Source organism: Conger conger, chromosome 10 (genome assembly GCF_963514075.1).
Source record: "Conger conger chromosome 10, fConCon1.1, whole genome shotgun sequence".
In the NCBI taxonomy this organism is placed as follows: Eukaryota; Metazoa; Chordata; class Actinopteri; order Anguilliformes; family Congridae; genus Conger; species Conger conger.
Genome location: NC_083769.1, coordinates 48,017,778 through 48,038,559, shown reverse-complemented (window position 1 = coordinate 48,038,559; position 20,782 = coordinate 48,017,778). Strand labels below are relative to the sequence as shown.

Sequence of the window (20,782 nt, the reverse complement as noted above, 5' to 3'; positions counted from 1 at the left end):
TACAGGATGATGGGGGAACAGTGTGGGATGATGGGGAACAGTGTGGGATGATGGGGGAACAGTAAGGGATGATGGGGGAACATGATGGGGGAACAGAACGGGATGATGGGGGAACAGTGTGGGATGGGTGAACAGTACGGGATGATGGGGGAACAGAGCGGGATGATGGGGGAACAGCGTGGGATGATGGGGGAACAGCGCGGGATGATGGGGGAACAGTGCGGGATGGGGGAACAGTACAGGATGATGGGGGAACAGTACGGGATGATGGGGGAACAGTGTGGGATGATGGGGGAACAGCACGGGATGATGGCCGAACAGTACGGGATGATGGGGGAACAGTACGGGATGATGGGGGAACAGTGTGGGATGATGGGGAACAGTGTGGGATGATGGGGGAACAGTAAGGGATGATGGGGGAACATGATGGGGGAACAGTGCGGGATGATGGGGGAACAGTGCGGGATGATGGGGGAACAGCGTGGGATGATGGGGGAACAGTGGGGGATGATGGGGGAACAGCGCGGGATGGGGGAACAGCACGGGATGATGGGGGAACAGTGTGGGATGGGGGAACAGTGTGGGATGATGGGGGAACAGTGTGGGATGGGGGAACAGTGTGGGATGATGGGGGAACAGTGTGGGATGATGGGGGAACAGTGTGGGATGATGGGGGAACAGTGCAGGATGATGGGGGAACAGTGTGGGATGATGGGGGAACAGTGTTGGATGGGGGAACAGTGTGGGATGGGGGAACAGTGTGGGATGATGGGGGAACAGTACGAGATGGGGGAACAGCGCGGGATGAGGGGGGAACAGCGCGGGATGGGGGGAACAGCGCGGGATGACGGGGGAACAGCGCGGGACGGGCGCACAGCGTGGCCCACGGAGCACAGAGGACGCCGCGGTGGTAATGTACTCTGAGATGCCGGCGTGCGATAATGGCCTCCCTTCTGCACCGGTGTCAGGCTGGCAGACATTACAGGAAATTAATGCCTGTTTTCTTCTTCTTCTTCTTCTCCTCTTATTAACACCTATCTCAGATCCATTACGAGCCGTGCGAAGACAGAGACGGCTCGCGACATCGCACAGCAGGTTCGGGCACAATCGAGCTTAGTCACACCACCCCCCACCCCCCCTTCCTCTGAGGAATTAAAAAGAATTGTTCTTCTTCACGAGAGAGGGAGTGGAAGTGCAAACATCGCGCGTGTACGGAGCCATCTCACTGGTAAGAAAGGCTATAGTGACGCACAGAAGCCTCCCGTTAAAGTGCACTTGATAAAAATGAGTTACTCTCGTGAATAGGTTGTTTACAGTCATATCTGCTCGGAGCCCATTCACTTTAAAATACCTGAAGCTCAATATCTCAAAACAACGCAGATAGAACCTTATAATTCTCAGCTGAGCTATTGTGCATACAGGCCGAGGTCCTTGAAGGCCCTTTTTGCTAAACCAAGTGTAAAGTCCTGTATTTATCGCACTGAACTCAGTCTTTAGGCTCCCATACCAGTGTGCGGTAGATTATCTCCATATATTCAAGGACTGAAGCAGTCCCTCTATAAAGGGTATTAAATGTTGCAGTCCAGAAATAGAAATGAAACTGATTGGATAATAACAATAAATCATCAGACGGATAACGATTCAGATCGCCCCGATCGTCTAATGATAAATCATTATCATCCAATCGGATTATCCAATAATATAATGATGAATAATTATCCAATCAGATAACTGCTGATCATATTTCCATTATGCATATATTTAAAAATAAATCTATACACTATATACAGTACATATTGAAGACAGAAAACGAGCTCATCACATCACCAAATTACAATGGTGCACATTAAATGCTGACTGGCTTTCTCACTGAGGAATGCCATCATAGTCAATTACCAACACTGGGACACCCTGCCCCACTGGTGCTCACAGGGAGAGCCACAGGGAGTGCTAGCTTTTGTCTTGTTTTCACTTTAATATCAGCAACCAATTCAGACCCGAGGAGAGGCGAGTTAACTGCAATCAACTGCTTTAAATGACCGATCAAGTGACGACAAAAGTCTGGACACCCTGCACGGCTCTCCGGGACCAGGAGAGAGGACCACTGGTCCATCAAAACACACACAGATTACAGGGACCACTGGACACACTCTTGATGGTGCACAATACATAAAAAGAAAACAGATCGCTTGACATATGAGAAATTATAAATAGGTTATCAAATCGCATCAGTGTATGTAGCCGAGCATAGAAAATGGTTGACAAGCCATGCGCAGACAGCTGAGCTGCAGCTCATAATCTAGCCCAGGGCATGCTGCAGTGTTACAGGTGTTACATGGGCAGGTGTTACAGAGTGTTCCATGGGCAGGTGTAACAGGGTGTTACATGGGCAGGTGTAACAGGGTGTTCCATGGGCAGGTGTAACAGGGTGTTACATGGGCAGGTGTTACAGGGTGTTACATGGGCAGGTGTTACAGGTGTTACATGGGCAGGTGTTACAGGGTGTTCCATGGGCAGGTGTAACAGGGTGTTCCATGGGCAGGTGTAACAGGGTGTTACATGGGCAGGTGTAACAGGGTGTTACATGGGCAGGTGTTACAGGTGTTACATGGGCAGGTGTTACAGGTGTTACATGGGCAGGTGTAACAGGGTGTTACATGGGCAGGTGTAATAGGGTGTTACATGAGCAGGTGTTACAGGTGTTACATGGGCAGGTGTTACAGGGTGTTACATGGGCAGGTGTAATAGGGTGTTACATGGGCAGGTGTTACAGGGTGTTACATGGGCAGGTGTTACAGGGTGTTACATGAGCAGGTGTAATAGGGTGTTACATGGGCAGGTGTTACAGGGTGTTACATGGGCAGAGGTTTTGCCAAATGGCAAATGGTCTGTGTTCAGATAACACTTTTTTCCAAAGCGCTTTACAAATAATGCCACTCATTCACCGATTCTCTCTCTCTCTCTCTCTCTCACACACACACACACACACACACACACACTCAAACACCAACAACCAATCAACCAATCAGCTCGTCGGGACCAATTGGGGGGTTACATGTTCTTCTCAGGGACACTTCAACAACCTTCTGACTGCCACACTACCACAACCGCAAACACAACCACAACCTCTTACCTCCTGCACCAGTAACTAAAATTTCATAAACCTTGTATTAAGGCAATGTCAAACTTACAGTACGAAATGGTGGCCTTTGGTATAACTCATCACAAAAACTGGGAGCCGTTTATTTCATCTCAGGCTCATCTCATCAGCCGGTTCAAATGAAGCCTTCACTGGCAAAATGGAAACACAGTCAGCATTGCAACAGTGACAGACAATTTCAGAAAGACACGCTACAATACCACTTTCTTTCAATATCGGAGGACACTCGGGAAGTGACATGGACAGGGAGATGTCTGTCGCCCGCAAAAATCACCCATTGCATCCCTTCAATTCAAAGTTTATTTCTCATGAGAACAATGGGCGCAATCAGTGAATGTAACTTCACCTGGGAAAGAGTGAATACTGGATATACATTTTATTTTATGAACAAAAAGCAAAACCATAAATTCTAGTCTACCATCGGAAAAAAAACACAGACAGAATTTATGACTACTTGTTCTCGGGAAAATGAGGATGAGTTAATTTCTTCCTTTGAAGTGGGACGGATTAGTTATGCTATCATTCAAACGCTGGTAAAGCGCCGTGATTGATCCTGAGTGAGGCGATTCAAACCCAGATAAAGGTGCATAGCTCTGCGCTGATTGATACTTCTGGAGAGCTCTCCAGGAAAGCACGGGGCCAGACCGCGGGGATGCGGGCCTCCGCTGTACCGCAGATATCCGCTGGAGGTTCCACGCTTCTCTCAATCAGAGTGATTGCACCACCGCTTGCCAGCCGAGTAGAGTGTGGTAACCGAGAGCCAGAGGAGCTTAAACCTCCATCCAACTGCGCCTAGAACCCACCGCAGAACAAGGGCCCTAATCAGCTTTCAGCTGGAGCAAAAACAAAACAAAAAAGGGAGGGGGGGGGGGGGGGTATTCCTATCAGCTTATGGGCTGATGTGCTGGGGATCAGGAGCAACAATTGCCTCGTCCGTGGGGGCGATGCAGGCCACTAAGGGAAGACGAAGTAGAATAATAAACAATTCGTTATTTATAGCTGACGCTTTTACCCAAACTGACTTATAGTCGATTAGACCACGCAGGGGACAACCCCCGGAGCAATGCAGGGGGTTAAGGGCCTTGCTCAAGGGCTCAACAGCTGTGCGGATCTCAGGGCGGGCTTGAACTACCAACCTTCTGGGTCTCCGGCATGCACCTTAGCCACTAGGCTAGAGGCAGCCCCTCAGAAGCCAGGATAGACGTGATGGATCTACAAGCAGGCGTGTGTGTTTGGATAGACGTGACGGATCTACAAGCAGGCGTGTGTGTTTGGATAGACGTGACGGATCTACAAGCAGGCGTGTGTGTTTGGATAGACGTGACGGATCTACAAGCAGGCGTGTGTGTTTGGATAGACGTGACGGATCTACAAGCAGGCGTGTGTGTTTGGATAGACGTGATGGATCTACAAGCAAGCGTGTGTGTTTGGATAGACGTGACGGATCTACAAGCAGGCGTGTGTGTTTGGATAGACGTGATGGATCTACAAGCAGGCGTGTGTGTTTGGATAGACGTGACGGATCTACAAGCAGGCGTGTGTGTTTGGATAGACGCGACGGATCTACAAGCAGGCGTGTGTGTTTGGATAGACGTGACGGATCTACAAGCAGGCGTGTGTGTTTGGATAGACGTGATGGATCTACAAGCAGGCGTGTGTGTTTGGATAGACGTGTGTTTGGGTCACAGCTGGCCTGGGAGAAAGGACGAGCACCATGTTCTTAAAATAGAGCGGTTTGCCACCACGTCCTCCACCCCCTCCAACCCCCCCTCCATCCCACCGGTGCCCAGCGACAGGCAGCCCGGCCTGCTGATGTCAGGGCCGAAGAGCAGCCCCTCGGCAGGACATCCGTGACATCTCCAGCTAGGTCAGCGTTAGAAGCGGCCGGGCTTCTCTCCCGCGTTCGAGCACGCGGTACGTACAGGGACAGCCATCTTAGGGACGCACTCAGCCCTGCGGTTTGAAGAGCCGCGCTGGAATGTGCCCTGGAGGAAAAACACAAGACCAGCCGGTGTTTTATCTGTGAAGTGGAGGGGACTTGATATTGGATGGCTGGAATGCACCGCTTGCCATAGACTATTGATAGGGGAAAATGCCCTTTTCACGGGTGAGCATCGTCTGATGAAACAGATCCCAGTAAAAACAACGATAGTTATACTTGAGTTTAACTTTCGTACTTATTTGCAAAGAAATAACAGAAAGTGAGAAAGCTTACCGGCTTTCTGATTTAAATCTGACATAGTAACTCTTTTACAGAAGGGGGGGCTTCACCGAAACAAAAAGACATGAAGCTGGTCACTAACATTTGCTTCACCGAAACAAAAAGACATGAAGCTGGTCACTAACATTTATCAGTATTTTGTCTTCTGAATACCCCTTGTTGACCTTGCTGTAAGACCGGAATGTGCTAGCTACCTCCTTCTAGGAGAAGCAGAGCTAGCTACACCTTCCAGGAGAAGCAGAGACATTAAGGTCAAAGGCTGTCTATCTGCTGGGAGAGAGACAGAGAAAGACTCCTAGTAAGCACTTAATTCAGAAAGTGGTCTAATAGTAATAAGGATTAACACTAAAAGGTTATTTGTAATCATGTGATTGTCTTTATGTTTTAACACACATTGTCAATCAAGAATCAAGAAAATTACCCTTACATTGCACACATGGCAGGGCAGGAAGTAGCATTTGCTTGTTTGTTGAACTGTCTCTCAGCAAAAAAAGTGAAGGATCAAGAAATCTTATATTAAATATAATTCTCAGATGTTAAATACACGCAATTAAATCAATGTACAGGCACAGTGCAACTGTAATTGAAAATATTTCCATAATAAGAAAATGTGAGGTTTTGGCGAGGCTTTTCTGGTGAGGCACTGGTGGCCTCAGATTCTGCTTGAATTGTTTGAGAGATGTTTTGTATAAAACGCCTGCAAATTACATCATATTGACGCTAGATAAACAACACTTGGAAGATATTCAGCTTCACCTGGATCTCTTCTGAGTCTCCTTCATCTAATATCATATGATATACTCACTGAGCACTTTATTAGGCAGGCCGGTGTAAGAAACCCCCCAAATACACCAAAAGGCGGAAGTATCCGAGAGGTGAAGGAAACGCGTGTAGTCTGACCAATGCTACTGGAACAGGGTTCATTTAATTTTGTTCTCGTTTATCTGACTCCAAAAGATAAGTTAAACTGCTCCTCTGTTCTAACAGTACAACAAAAGGAACTGCAAATGTCCACCAATAGTTTGGCTCTTTATGATCGCTATCTATTTGTATAGACGCGGAAGTACCTGTGGCATGTATAGCCTACAATGATACACTTAGTATGTATCATGTGATGGTACTGGTGTATAGGCAAGTGACTATGGGGTGCAGGAATCCTAGGTTGTCTATGTGTGTTAGGACTCTAAACTGCTAAGTGTGCAGTGGTGTAAGTCAAGAGGATGCAAGTTCAAATTAATACAATTTATTAAACAATGTACAATGCAGAAATATAATGACGTGGAAAGGTGCAATATTAATGGCTATATGCGAATGGTGCGCAGGAGGTCGTATTAGCGAGTCTCCTCAAACCATTCCACATTTCCCTCGATATACCCAGGGTTTTCAGGAAAAAACAACAAATCAAATAAAAACAGGGGTAACAACAATGGTCCTGCTGATGTCATCTCTGTATGTCCAACAAACCTGGTTAACCTTTGTATTACAGCTGGATGCTGACTCACAGGTAACTTGCATTACCTGTGGTTTATTCCTACAAGATCTTTATTCAACAACCAGTGTATAACACCACCAATGACACCAAACTATTTCCCACAACAAGCTATCTAAAGACACCAAACACTGTATGTGGAAAACCCATGGTTTATACAGTGCTATTTCAACTCATCAGTTCTGGGAGCATTCCACTGAGGTGGCAGAATTGCGCAGAGGCAGCACAATGATGGGAGCAATAGTCCTGTATTGACGAGCACTGTCTTTTCATCAAGCCTTGCTGACCCTGTGTCAACATGGTAAACACAGTCTGTTTCCTTTTGGGGGTCTGCAGAGAGGCACACTCATGTACAATGCCCTACACCGGCACACCAGCTTGTTAATGCAAATGTTTAATCAGCCAATCATGTGGCAGCAACTAAATGCAAAAAAACATGCAGCCATGGCCAAGAGGTTCAGCAGTTTTTCAGACCAAATGTCAGAATGGGGAAGAAATGTGATCTTAGTGACTTTGACCGTGGAATGATTGCTGGTGCCAGACAGGGCGGTTTGAATATCTCAGAAACTGCTGATCTCCTGAGATTTTCACACACAGTCCCTAGAGTCTACTGAGAATGGTGCAAAAAAAACAGAAAAACATCCAGTGAGCAGCAGTTCTGCAGACAGAAATATTATTATATTATTGAGAGAGGACAGGAGAATGGCCAGACTGGTCAAAGCTGACAGGAAGGTGACAGTAACGCTAATAACCACACATTACAACAGTGGTATGCAGAAGAGGATAGGCTACAGCAGCAGAAGACCAATGTGTCAAAAAAAAATAAAAAAAATAACCTAATAAATAATAAATACCTAATAAAGTGCTCACTGAGCGTATAGCGCAGTGTTTCCCAGTCCTCGGGACCCACATGCCAGAAGGTTTTTGTTGTAACCAGTAGCTCACACACCTGATTTAATGATTGAACCAATCAAACCACAAAAATGCCCTTGATTAGTTAAATCAGGTGTGTGAGCTACTGGTTACAACAAAAACCGTCTGGCAAGTGGGTCCCGAGGACTGGAGTTGGGAAACACTGCTGTAGCGGGACACGTGGGAAATAGTCGAGTCAAAACAAGCCTCCCCGGACGCGGCTGGAACGTCGAGCGACTCAGACAGCGGGCGAGAGGCGCCTCTTCCTCCCGGGTTGCAGCAGCAGCAGTGCCGGCGGATTGCGGATCCAACGACACGGATTGCATAACAACCGGGCTTCAGAGTTCAAATGAGTCATTACTTTGCACGCGTCGTCATGAATTAGTTATGAATTCGTTCCAAGTAAGCGAATTGTGTCTGCGCGAGGTGCTGTTTTTTAAAGCAGCTCGCGAGGAGGCGAAACGTTTCTTCAGCGATGATACAGCGGCACACGGACGAGCCAGAATACATCAGGATCAACATTCGCACACATCGCTAAGAACACAGTGCTGGGTAATGGCCAAAGAATGCTCAATGTAATGTAATACTGAAGAGGCTGCAGCACTATCTTTATTACTTAAAGCCACAGAAAGAGAAAGGGAACCGTAAAGCATTCTTCAAAAGGAGTATGACGTATGTAAATGTCGTATGTTTAGAAGGGAAAAGATAGCGAGATTTTTTTTTTAAATGCGAATGAAAAAGTGTCTATTGTTTCTAAAGCCCTACAGCACCTTGGCCTCTCGAGTGTGAATTGACTCTGGCACTCACGCTTCAAGTCAGTCAATAATTTTCCATTTCAATTAGTTCAACCCAATTCATGAAAAAAAAAAAAAAAAGAAGAACTGTAACAGTATAATAAAACAGGGACCATGAAAATATGAAACCACACAGAGTCACTGAGGCACATACTGTAGATATTCTGGTCTGTCAAAGTAAGGCAAGCACAGTCCTGCTGTAAAATCCAGCTATGCTAACTTGTCCAGCAAGCTGGTCATACAGCTTGTCTAGCTCGATATGAGCTGGTCAACCAGCATGGCCAAGATGGTCATAAAGCTGGTGTAGCTGGGTCAACCAGCAAGAGCTTGAAGCTCGTCTGAGCTGGTACCTGGTGAAACCAGCTGTTCCATAGCATAGCTTGAGCTGGTCAAACCATGTCAAGCTGGGAGCTGGTCTGAAATGGTCAGCCAGCTAAACCATGTAAAGCTGGCAGCCGGTCTGAACTGGTCAACCAGCAACCAGCGGTTTCAGAACCTAGCTTGAGCAGTTTTTTTCCTCAGCAGGGAACTACTTCTGCGGCGCCTTTTCCACTTACGCCGAGCCTCCCACCGTAATAGCTCCCGCGGTCTGTGTGTAGATACAGGGACATCACGGGAGGGGGGATCAATCACCCATTCCACCCTCGCTCATCGCCTCCCCCACACCATCGCCGGCCCGCAGGATCTCCAGGAAGTGCTCGCGGGCCGACGGCAGCCGCAGCGGCACGGAGAAACGGCCACTTCCAGCCGCCGCTTCTCAATTTGTTTTGAGGAATGCGCACATTTGCGAGGAGACATATTGAGAGGTGCGAGCCTGAAGGTCAAAGAGCTAACTTCCTCTTTTTCCCCCCCACCACCCCTGAGGACTGCGTTTAATAGCCTGGGAAATGGCCCTTTCCAGGTATTTCTAGCAGAGGTTTATATTTATGGCGGAGCGTTGTTCTCATTTCCTCTTCCCCCCCCCCCCTCCCCCTCTCCTCCGTTTTTTCATTTATTTCTGTCCGTCTACGGTGAACCGTAGATGCTGTCGTCTTATCGTAGGGCAGTGTTCCACAGAAATGTGAATAATATGTTTAAAGATATTACAGAAGGTAAGGTCAAGGTCAGATCTGCAGTTTGGAGGGGAGGTCTCGGCTGTGTCAGCCAGGCTCAGAGCCAGATGGCTGCGTCTGACCGGCTGGGAAAACCATCACGCATTTCCCAGGACCACATTGGCATTCACAGCCACCGTGCAGCAGGCCTGCCTCTCCCGCCTCCTCTTGGTGGGAGATAATGCCTCCTTCCCTCTTAAGTTAATGCACTCAAATTAGCATGGCAGGGATCCTCGCTTTGAAATCACCGGTAGGATAAAGGATGACAAAAATAAAATAACAGCATGAGGAAATGAACAAAAAATAACACGTCTCGCGACGGCCTCGTGGGAACCGCGGGCGAAATAAACGCAGTGTTCGCTCGCAGGGGGAAAAAAAGGGTTCTTTCTCCATTGAGGAACCCTTTTCAGTTCTTTATGGAACCCCTCTATCATAGGTGTGAAGTGTGAAAGCTCTTAGACAGAGAGCCATTGTGCCCTTGAACGAGATAGTGTGCATCTACGGAACCATTCCACTGGAGTGTTCGACGGCATCAGAAAGTTGGCCATCGTGAAATATATTTATTTTAATTGTATTCTTATTCTTATTATTATTAGCATTATTATTATTATCATGAAGTAAATGGTAATGGTTGGCATTTACGAAGCGCTTTTATCCAAAGTGCTATACAACTGATGATTCTTATTAGTAGTAGTATAAATAGTAGTATTAGTAGAAGCATGACTAATTAATACTTAATTAGTAGTATTAAGTTATGCTTTTGCGTTATGTTTGTTATGTTATGTTAAGTACAGTATGTTAAATTTAGTATTCAGGGATTTAGCTTAAATAGGTTTTCATATTTTTAAGTTGAGTGGTCGTCAGCCTTCCCGAATGCAGTGTTCATAAACAACAGCAGAATAATGGGCCAATGTGGCCTTGCAGCGGGAGAGAAAAGGTCAGACAATCACTGAAGTGTGATGGCTGCTGACTACGGACGGGTCAGCGAGAGTTCACACGACGCTATCAGCTCCAAAACGACGGGTCCCTCCCAAACTGAAATCGGCCTGGTCCCAATGAAGACAGAAGTGCTCCTTCCCCCATCGAAAACACCGATGCTCCGGACCAATTCAGCACCGGAGCTTAGAAGAACAAGGTTTACCTTATGCTGTCAGCAAAATGGCTCCCTGTCGAAACAGAACCAGCTCTCTCTACTTACACAAACAGAACCTGCTGCAGGGCACGGGAGTGTGAAGAAGCAGTCGATCAGTTGCTCCCGTCTCCCTCAGCTATAAATGCTTTATTATACAAAGCCTAAATTTCACTACATTATATCGCATTGCAGTCGTTTGGCAGACACGGTTACCCGAATAATGCAGCAGATCACCAAGAACGCACAGAGGCCTATTCATAATCATTAAGTTGTAATACTCCAACATTATTTAAACATAACATTGGGTAAATACTTGCTTAAAGTGAAGTCGTATGAAGACGATTTATATGACCGTACCCGGCGCGCATGTGCGCGAATTGTAATTAGGAACAGGTAAACCATTTGACATAAAGTAGAAAGTGCTTATGCCTTAGATCTGGTTATGCTAGGGAAGTCCTGGTGCGATTTAATCTGTCCACTCCCATTCCAATCACCCCCCTTCCCCCACATCTCTCCAGGAGGTCTACAGGCAAGGGCACTGTTGGGAAGCAGACCCAGGGACCCCCCCCCCACCTCGTAAATCCATCCCCCAATTTTCTGCCAAGGAGAGGAAGTAATCCCATCCTGGATATTATATCAAAGAGTTGAAAGGCAAAGCAGGGGCGGTTGATTACTTTTGGGATGGCTAACCTGCAAGCAGGATTAGAATGAGCCTCGTGCGCTGGTTTCCCGCCGGTGCGGGGAGAATTAAGAGAGCGCCAACCTTTCCGTAAGGGCTCCTAAACCACTCCCCAACAAGCTTTGTCTCAGACTTTATTTCTCTTTCCATCTCTCTCTCTCTCTCCAAGATGTGATTTATTTGTTGAATAGAATTATGAGATATTCCCTTCTGGAACAGAGGAAAATCATTAGAGTGGATGGAGCGTGCTGAAAAGCCGGAGCTATTTTTACTCCGATGTGTTTCTGTGGCTCGTGAAGCACTGGCCAAGCACCATGTCTAATCCAGCGCTGGCTGATACGCATCACCCCCACAGACAGCCGGAGACAAAAGTGACTGCATAAAGGAGAGGGAAGCTTTTATTCTTTTACATAAACACGGCCATTTCGGAAACAGATGGGGGGGGGGGGAGGGGAGGTTTGCACACACGGGAAAAAGGAAATTGTGGGTTTTTTTGGCGTAACGGTGCTGCTGTTGAGGAACTGAAATCGTCTTTAAAGGTTTTTCAGCGTCGGCATTGTGGGAGCCCTCAGACGAGGCGATTCGCCCAGGAGTACTTTGTTCAACATCGTGCCGTCTGAGCGTAAAACAGGCGAAGAGGCACGCGGAATTCAGCAGTGGCGCTACACAAAACACACTTGCGAATGAAATGAAGAATTATAATCGCTTTTATACCTGAGGAGAGGCATAGGGACAGCAGCAGCGTGGTGACTACAAGCCTTTATTCTCCCTGCGGCATACCTTCCACCTGAAACTACCACGGACATCCAGAGGAATTTAGCACGTACCCTGTAAAGCACATTTAACACATGCATCGTCAGCAGTGAAACCAAACTTGTGAGACTCCAAGTAAAGGACCAGAAATCTTCCTTTTAATGGCATGTATGATGGTGGCACGATATCAAATGTTTCTAATTACGCACTTTGTTACAGCACTGAACGTGAGGGCAATTTCATTCCGTGTGTGTAAGTACACGCCTTCTAAATCACTCTGCCAAAAGTAGGCAAGCTTTATTACACGTGTCTGAAACCATCGGCTTCCCCGCAAGAACTGCCATCTTTTATACGCCTAGATGCTGACATGTGGAGGTAAAATGAGTATTATATATCAAATACATCAAATAAATGCCCTTAATGAGACTCGTTTAATGCCAGAAGGACACAATCTGAAATAATTAATTGAACTGATTGAGGTGGGGAAACAATAAAGAGCAGGCTGTAAATGTCAGTTTGGCTTTTAGTGCCAGAGCCGGCTGCATCCGCTGGCTGAAGCGTCACTAAACAAGCCTATGGCTGCTAAAAGAACCAGAACACTGCCAATAACTCAGGATGTGCAATTATGTCCAAGAAGTGTGGTAAAATTAGGCCCTTATAATTGCTTTCCTTTTTTTTTTTTTTTTTTACACACATTTCTCTCCTCCTCAGTTTAGCATCTCTAATTCTGTCTCCTGGGTTTTCACTGAAGAACACACAACTGCACGAGGAACACTGCAACTGAACCCACAACTACACAACACTGCAACTGAACCCACAACTGCACAACACTGCAACTGAACCCATAAATGTACAACACTGCAACTGAACCTGCAACTGCACAACACTGCAACTGAACCCACAACAGCACAACACTGCAACTGAACCCACAACTGCACAACACTGCAACTGAACCCATAAATGTACAACACTGCAACTGAACCTGCAACTGCACAACACTGCAACTGAATCCACTACAGCACAACACTGCAACTGAACCCACAACAGCACAACACTGCAACTGAACCCACAACTGCACGAGGAACACTGCAACTGAACCCACAACTACACAACACTGCAACTGAACCCATAAATGTACAACACTGCAACTGAACCTGCAACTGCACAACACTGCAACTGAATCCATAACTGTACAACACTGCAACTGAACCTGCAACTGCACAACACTGCAACTGAACCCACTACAGCACAACACTGCAACTGAACCCATAACTGCACAACACTGCAACTGAACCTGCAACTGCACAACACTGCAACTGAACCCACAACAGCACAACACTGCAACTGAACCCATAGCTGTACAACACTGCAACTGAACCCACAACTGCACAACACTGCAAGTGACGTGCATACACTGTGGTAGCCCCAACTGCAATACTGCACCAGTAGTGCATGGACTCAGCTACAGATCAGTAGCTATACTACTGTCCACTCAGTGCTACAGAACAGAATATTTAATGAACATTTTGAAATTAAGTTTTGCTAAGTAATGTCTACAAAAGGAAAATATATACAGTATATTGGCATTATATGAATATTAGACAGTACTATAGACTATTTGAAATGATATACTTCCATTTTAAACAGTGCCAGATGAGGGACTTGTGGTATTTCTTCCACACAAAGTCTTCAATGAGTGGAAGGACTATCCATTGGGCACTGGCAGAGACCCAGGGGGTACCCAAGCCTTGTTTAATACCATGTAGGATGCTCTGTATGGCAGCCAGACCATTCTCTTCACCGTGTATTCTTACATTCTGATTTAACACGCTGTTCCATTACGCCACTGAATAGGACTCGGGATTAAACTTTCTATCAAATTAAACTGTAATATGCAAAACATATTAAGAAAGTTTAATTCCCGGGAATGGCCATTTCAGTCCAGTGGGACAAACCCGGACCGAGCCGCTCAGGCCAGACATTAATTACGGAAAATATTCCGGGCTGTACGTCGGCAAAATAAAATGGCAGTGATCAGATTCCAAGGCTGTGGGAATATGTGGGCTGTAGTTAGTCGCAGTTCCACTGGTCTCCTAGCTACCTGTGTGAGATACACCGCCCACACAAACCGCAGTGGCCCACCTGTCGTATTCCTTCAGACCTGCAGTACTTCGTTTACAGGTCTGCGCAGTGTAACGGTAGACTGGGCGGATTGTCCTTTTGACAAAAACTCTAAATTCATGGGTACAAGTAAAAAATATTAATAAATGTTTCTTACCTATTTATTTGGATTTGTTCACTTTATTTGGTCGCTGAAAAAAAATAAAAGTGCCACAGGCACAAATGAGCTATACATTAAAGGTAGAATAACTTTACAACCTTGGGAGATCAATTCATACAAGTGCAAATTAATTACTGGAGGCAGGAAATGGAGGCTTGCAGAAAATTGCCAGTGGACAAAGTAAGCAGACAGCTCACTCCAAAAGCACTGCAAAATGAATAAAAAAATAAATGAATACATTTTTTTTTTTTTTTAAAGCTATTGAAATGCATTTGTTTTTTTATTGAAAACAAGCAAAATGAAATGTGGGCCTGATCTAGGTCATGAGATTGTGAGGGAAACTAGAGTTGCAATAAGAAGGCTGAACAAACAAATAAACTCGCGCTGCATTATCTGCCAATACGGCCACACTGTCGACTTCCAGGAGCCAAACACTGCTTTCTTTATTTCTTTATTTATTCAGATTTTGAACTTTGCTTTTATGAAAATCTTTTCTAAAGCAGAAAACCTTGGAGTAAAAATGAAGTCTCATCCAAGCACACTTAGGACTAAACATTAAGAGTGAAAACTGACAGCAGCATCCAGACATTGCCCTGTCCCCGTTCATATACTCAGACATTTGGGATTGGCTGAATCCAAGATGACTAAAATATGTTTTTACCACTGTAATTTTAACACTTTTTCCCCCCGCCCCCAAAGATTCTGCCGTTTGTTCTTGAGCCAGAATAATATTTACTGCATTCACCATGTGACCACGCTGACACCTCCATCTGAGTCCATGCATTTCCACCTTCACTGTGTGTGGGCAACTGCACTACTGTTCTGATTTATCAACGTAACAACAAACACACACACACACACACACGCACACACAAACATACACACACACACACACACACACACACACACATGCACACACAAACATACACACACACACACACATACTCACACACACGCACACACACGCACACACAAACATACACACGCACACACACATACTCACACACACTCACTCGCACGCATGCATGTGCACACACGCACACACACACACAGAAGGTGCGCACACGCACACACACAACCGCAGTGACAGGTTGGAGGTCTGGAGAGCTTAGAGGTATGCTGGAGCGACCGTTGTTCTCAGGATTATGAGAAACTAAAGAATCAGGATGGCTCCTGCCAAGATGGATTAATTTGGAACACTGCCTCTTCTACCTGCAGGGTCTGAGAGGGGCCTGGGTGTTATGGGGAGGGCTAGGCTTCACGTACCCCAAACTCGACAGGTGTTATAATGTCAGGCTGAACACTCGCAGAGAGAGCCCGGTTCGGTCGAATCACGCCGCTGCAAATGGAGCTAGCAGTTATCGGCCATTTTGTTTGCTCGTTGTCCTTCAGGATAGAACGCTTATTGTGCAGCATTCCGTCATGTAGGGCTCCGTTGTACAGTACAGAGATGGCACATTCGTGTCACCGTACATAGGTGCACACCACGTATTACATGGAGGCTGTCCTGCATCATCAGTGAATGACTGATCATTTTAGAAGATAGGCAAAGACGTGCTGGTCGGCCCATATAGGTCAGCGACAAACAGCATGCCATGGGAGTTACCGCATATCACATTCCTAATATAAAAATAAAAACATTTTTAAAAAATTGTTATTTAACTGACAATTTTATCCAAAGCGATTTAGAGTTGATTAGACTAAGCAGGGGATAATTCCCGCCGGAGCAACGTGGGATTAAGTGCCGTGCTCAAGGGTCAACAGCTGTCCAGATCGTATTGTGGCTACACCGGGGCTTGAACGACCCAGTCATGAACCTTAACCACCAGGCTACACACACCTTGGTCACCAGGCTACAGGCACCTTAGCCACCAGGCTACAAGCACCTTAACCACCAGGCTACAGGCACCTTAACCACCAGGCTACATGCACCTTAACCACCAGGCTACAGGCACCTTAGCCACCAGGCTACAAGCACCTTAACCACCAGGCTACAGGCACCTTAACCACCAGGCTACAGGCACCTTAGCCACCAGGCTACAAGCACCTTAACCACCAGGCTACAGGCACCTTAACCACCAGGCTACAGGCACCTTAGTCACTAGGCTATAGGCACCTTAGCCACTAGACTACAGGTACCATAGCCACGAGACTACAGGCACCATAGCCACTAGACTACAGGCACCTTAGCCACTAGGCTACAGGCACCATAGCCACTAGACTACAGGCACCTTAGCCACTAGGCTATCGGCTGCCTATTATATCACATTTTCAAAACAGTGGAAAGAGCATAATCACAAATATAAGCTTATTTCCTTTCTTGTTTTGGTTCGAAGTTTTTAGTGATGTATTCTGTTACGACCCAGGCTGTCTCATGGTAGGTGAGCTGTGTGTGTTGTGTAACAAACTAATTAAAGTCTGGGACGGATAGTAATGGAGGCAGAGGGGGGAGAATAACCACTGGATGCAAAAAGGGAGTACGGTGAACAAGTGTTTACTCATGAATAAGTAACCAAGGTGCATACAAGTGCCAAACAAACAATATGAATATACATATACGCTATTTACAAGACACACAACCGAGGATTGCGACCCCAAGTGTTTTTAAAGAAAAAAACAAACAAAACAGAGCTAGCTACGGCAAAAAGAAGGAGAAGACTAATTACCAAGAAAAGCCTGCCTACTTGTTCGACAGAGGACTCGATCTCACCTGTCCCAACGCCTCGGTGTGGCAGACAACAGGATACAACAACGGGAAACAAGTAAACAAATAATGAACACGCAAACAAGGATTGACAAGTAATGAGAAAAAAAACACAAAAAAACAATAAGCAGTAACCCACGGCGCGATGCATAATAAATGAGTTCTTCAACATCTTACTTTGCACAAAAGAGTGCTGATCTGTTTTGGGATTTTCTGATTCGCCCAAACATTTATTGGATCTGACATTTTCGTATCCTTCGTGAGAAACTTTAACTGCAATTTCAGATGGGACCTAACCTGAGGCCGGTATCACAAAGCTGGATTACTCAATTAGCCGGATAACTGCGCTGAGTAAAACCTGGAACAGCTCTTTGAAATCCGGGCCATGTTCCAGATTTGGGAGGAATCCGGGTTTTACTCTGTGCAATTATCCAGCTAACTCAGTAATCATGCTTTGTGCTACGGGCCCTGTTCTGGGTTTTACTCATTGCAGTTATCCAGCTAACCCAGTAATCCTGCTTTGTGAAACAGGGCCCTGTTCTGGATTTTACTCAGTGCAGTTATCCAGCTAACTCAGTCATCCTGCTTCGTGAAACAGGGCCCTGGACTGGACATGCTGTAACAGTTGATAAAATTAAGGCAGAATAATTGGTTGGAGCAAAAAGACACATACAGTCCACCACAATAAACCAGCCCTCCAAGAATGTTTAACCGATGGCAGACCTCCCCTACAGCACATTTCACATTAACACATGATGATTCTTCGGTTCATGGCTAAGGGGTCAAACTACGGGTCCCTGTTTACTTAATCACCAGATTCATATTCACAGCAGGGTCTATATCCCTGGTGTATCCCTGGAGTGCCACACGCTCTGTTGGTTCTCAGCACTTAGCCGATCAATTAAAGCAGCTAGCGCAGTAGCCGGTTAGCGCATCTCCCCGGGACGCGGATTCACGGCGCCGAGTTTCCCCCGCTGATTCTCCCAGCATTCCCTGTGGCGGGACCAGGGAACCGCGGGTCTCCGCTCCTCTCTGAAGTCGGCGACAGGTTCAGCTATTTTCGCTGGCAATGCCAGACGTGTCAAACGCACAGCTTTCTCAGACTGTCACGGTGTGCGAGTTCCACTTAGGGGAGTTATAACAACTGAGCGCCCCCCCAATGCCCCCTTCCCACGCAAACGCGCATATAAAACGTTTTCAAAATGCAGGCAATTTGCAGGAATATACCTTGCTGGACAGTATCATATAGCATTTTGTTCTCTGTTTTTTTTTTTTTTTTTTTTTTTTTTTTTTGCATAGTGTCACAAATTCAAATTGAATATCTGGCAGTAAAATACACATTCTCTCTTGGCAGGGATTCTGTCTGCACTTTGCCACCAGTCTGGGAATAGAAAGTACATTAGTATTCGGGAAAGGCTCTAAATATTGGATTTGCTTCAACAGCGCTGCAACAGAAAACTGTATGCTTGACATATAGAGATCTTTCTAAGGTCGTTAAGCTAAACATTCTTCACTTTGCATGAACACTAAAGAAGCTAATAAGGTTCTTTTATTCCACCTAAAAACTTTTCAAAACACTTAATTTTTATAACTTATTTACGGAGCTTATTACACTCAAGTCTGAAGTTGAAGTTATGCTGGGTGGCTGTTAAGGATCTTTCATACTAGCAAGCCAGGCTAGTAGGCAACACAATTCCACTAGGTCATCTAAAATGTTCCTAGCCCTGTTTTTAAATTCATAAATACACATTTTCTGTGAATTATATGAGTTGTATTATTTCCAGCAATTATAATACTAATATAGAACAAAATGTATTTGTACATTAATGATCTAGGCTACATTGAGAGAACAGGGAAGGAGGGAAAGTGGTGACAGCATTATGACTACTTTATTAGGTATTTATTAGACTTACATATATATATATATTACTTCTGCTGTAGCTTATCAACTTAGAGTTATGATGTGTTGTGTGTTCAGAGATGCTCTTCTGCATACCACTGTTGTAATGTGTGGTTATTTGCGTTACTGTCACCTTCCTGTCAGCTTTGACCAGTTTGGCCATTCTCCTCTGACCTCTCTCATTAACAAGGCATTGTTTACCAGCAGTACTGCTGCTCACTCTATGTCTTTTTGTTTTTCGCAAACTCTAGAGACAGTTGCGCATGAAAATCCCAGCAGATACTCAAACCACCCTGTGTGCCACCAACAATCATTCTATGGTCAAAGTCACTGAAATCCCCATCCTGGTGGTTGATGTGAACATTAACAGAAGCTCCTGATCCGTATCTACATGACTGCATGCATTACACAGCTGAAACACAATTGGCTGATTAGATAATCGCATTAATAAGTAGGCGTAATAAAGTAAACGTTCCTAATAAAGTATATGAGCGTATGTACAAACAATTCGTACATCAGGGCTTCACTGTTAAAATGAAGCGACTTAGGCAATTTACAATTTGAAGAATGTAAAGTTGACATTTATTGCAACAATTCGGGTAATTAGAAGTTATTTCAATCAACTGATGCTGTCAGTGTGAAAAAGATTATTGTAATTTATTGTAACAATGCGACGATTAACATATTAGAGCGATTAACCATCCAAAGCATTCATCGTGCAAAGGCTGCTTAAGATGCATCAACCAATTACTCATTTTAAATGAATAATGCATGTAGTTTGCATTTAGTTTACATATTTAATAATGTGTCGTCTTTAATGCACATTTTAAATAATCAAATCAAAACACTATAATATACCGTTTTTTGTAAACAGCAGCAGGATAGAAATTCATAGACTGTGTTGTAAAGATGGGTAATTGCACGAATGGGGCATCCGCAGGTATCTGCAGATGACACAAATTAAGTCAGGATCATTTTCACTAGTTCAGATATTCTTAATCGAATATCTTGAAGTGGTCTCCTGTTCCTGTGACAGCACTGCTGCCCCCGTCTTCCAGTGAGGTCCATCGATCAACCGCAGATATTCGGCTCTCTTCGCGGGAGTCTCGAGAACAAAACATTTCAGACCGCTTCCAGTGGCTTGGAGATGGAACCCATCGTGTGAATCGGTTACGAAGAAAGAGAATGTGTTGATTTCCACACCGTGAGACAGGTGGCAGGTGTCATAGGGGTCGGCTGTGCCTCATCACAGGGACTGCAGGTTTGAGTCCCAGAGAGGAGCCACAGCCACACACCATGATAAAAAATAAATAAAAAATAAAAATAAAAAAAACCAGTAAACAACATAATATAAATTTATATTTAAAACAAATACATGTCATTGTGTTTTATTTACCAATTTACTCTTACATAGGACTCTGACAGTCAGGTGCGCATGCCAGCAGAAGCTAGACAAAAAGCCTTCTAATCATTCTCTTTCATTAAAAAGAGAAATGTGGATCTGGATCCGGATGTTGTGCCTGCATTGGCATCAGACAATGTCCATCTGCCTGAGGGTGCGGCAGCTAAACTGCCTCACTTCAGATTAATGAGATTTAGCCCTAAAACCATTTTAATTACAGGGCAGGATTGGCTGGAAACCTGTCCCATGAATCACAGGGTCGGG

The 20,782-nt window shown here is 45.3% G+C and overlaps 1 protein-coding gene across 2 annotated transcripts in view; it reads right to left on the bottom strand.

The window, feature by feature from the left end:
• LOC133139312 (immunoglobulin superfamily member 21-like) overlaps positions 1 to 20,782 on the bottom strand; it is a 251,621-nt gene that overhangs the window by 154,873 nt on the left and 75,966 nt on the right. The window lies entirely within an intron of this gene.